Genomic DNA, 2,007 nt, shown 5'->3' on the forward strand with positions numbered 1-2,007 from the left:
CCGGGCAAGGTCAGCCCACGGCCACAGCACTTTCGGGCTAAGCCCACGTCCTCGCACACGGCACCCCGCTCTCCCCTTGGGGCTCCGTTCCCTGTTTCAAAGATGAGGGAGCTGAGGCGGGGACAGTCTGAGGGCCCTGGCTCTGGCCCCGCCCGCACACGGGGGCTTCCTGCCCCGCCCGGCCCCGCCCGGAGCGCCGGCCCGGCCAGACGGCGGAGTCTCCACTGCCGGTTTTTGGGGCTCCCTGACGTGCCTCGCTCCCTTTTTCCTCCCCCAGAAAAGTCTTAACTAAGCAGCAGCAAATGGCAGATGGTGCCGCGGGCCGGCGGCCCCAACTTTCACAGGGACTCGGTAGACTGAGTTCAGCACTCGGGCCAAATTGATTTTTATCAGCCATGGATTTTTAATTAACAGCGGTGTCCACTTAGCGCCACCATTATTTACTGCTCACCCGCTAATTAAAAATTATGCTGCTTTTGCACTCGTGTGAGCGGGACGTTGGAAATCAGACAGCATCGTTCAAATTACCTGCGGAATCAGGCCCAGAGCGGCCACTCGCCAGCCTGGCGCCGGGCTTACAAACGGGATCGACTTGAGCTGATGAGCCAGATGCCAACGGCAGGCCGGGGGGCACCTCGCCGCCCCCCCCCCCGGCCTCGGGTGGGACCGTGCTGAGCCTCTGCGGAGCGGGCACAAGGCCGGTCACTACGGACCTGCCTTCCGCTGGACGCCCCAGGGGCCTTCCCCAGGGCCGGGGGCGTCTGTGTGTGCACAGCCCGATGCGGTCACCTGGGCCCACGGTGTGCCCTGCGCCTCCAGGAGGTCTGTGGGCGCCTCCCTTTTCAGATGAGGAAGCTGAGGTTCAGGACCCGGGGGGTCTCCTTGGTCAGTCAAAAGCACATTTCAGCACAGTGCAGCCGACGTCAAACCCGCCATTTCTAAGCTCGCAGTTGGCGCGCAGAGGTGTGAGGACAGTCAGCAGGCTGCAGCCTCCCTCGCTGCTAGGTGCGGAGCAGGGCCGTCACCCCCAAAGGGCCCCCGGGGGGCCTGGGATGGTTGAGTTTGGTGAGAAGCTCAGTAGGCAGAGGACGCCCCATGCTGGTGCCGTTGGCTGCGGTCAGGTGTTGGGGTGTCTGTGAGCCCGCGGCTGGGAGCTGAGGGGCGTGTGCCCTGCCGCCCCGCCCCCCACGCTGGGGTGGGCAGCTGCTCCCCGCAGTTGCGGCTGCCGCGCTGTTGGCAAACACCGCTCTCCTTCCACCGTTCTTCCTGAGCTCACGGGCTGGCCCGTGCTGTGATGGAGCCCTGTCTCGCCTGCCCACTTCGCTCCTTGCCCGGGAGTGTCTGCGTGAGTGGGGGCTCGTGGCGGCTTGCTTTGTGTTGCGGTCAGAACCCACTGCCGGCGTCACCCGGCTGGCGCCCGGCTGGGCCCCGGGCAGCCCCTGTGCCCTCGCTTGGCCTGTGTGCGGTCGGGGTGTCCTCCAGGCTCGCCGCCCGCCTGCCCCGCCCTGCCCTGGAACCCGCCATCTCCCCCAGGATGACCTGTTTCCCTTTATTGGAGAGTGGTGTTTAGAAACCAAGATCTGGGAGCTGCTGTGCTCAGCGCTCTTGGGGTGTCATTCCAGCCTCTTCCCTCACCCCTCGGCCAGGCCCTTGTCTCTCCTGCCTACCGATGAACCCCCCCAGCACCCACCCACCGCAGAGGGTTAGTAAACGCGTGCTGAGGCTCAGCCGCACCTGGAACAACACCGTCACAGGGCGAGGGCCCACGCCTGCCCGCTGTAATGACCACGTCGGGAAGCTGACCGGTGAAGCAAGGCTGTGCTCCCTTAGAGTGAAGCTTCTGCCCCGGGAGTCTCCCTTCCTAACAATCAGCATTGGGGTCCTTCTGTCGCTAGTGGGTCAGGCTTGAAATGGAGGTGAGAAAGAGAGGCTCAGAATTCAGAGATCACTACGAGTCTGGCTGCGGGAGCCAGTTAGGGAGTCCCCAGCAGGCCGGCGCCTGGGCCG

Source organism: Condylura cristata, unplaced genomic scaffold (genome assembly GCF_000260355.1).
Source record: "Condylura cristata isolate star-nosed mole 26May11 unplaced genomic scaffold, ConCri1.0 scaffold00022, whole genome shotgun sequence".
Classification (NCBI taxonomy): Eukaryota; Metazoa; Chordata; class Mammalia; order Eulipotyphla; family Talpidae; genus Condylura; species Condylura cristata.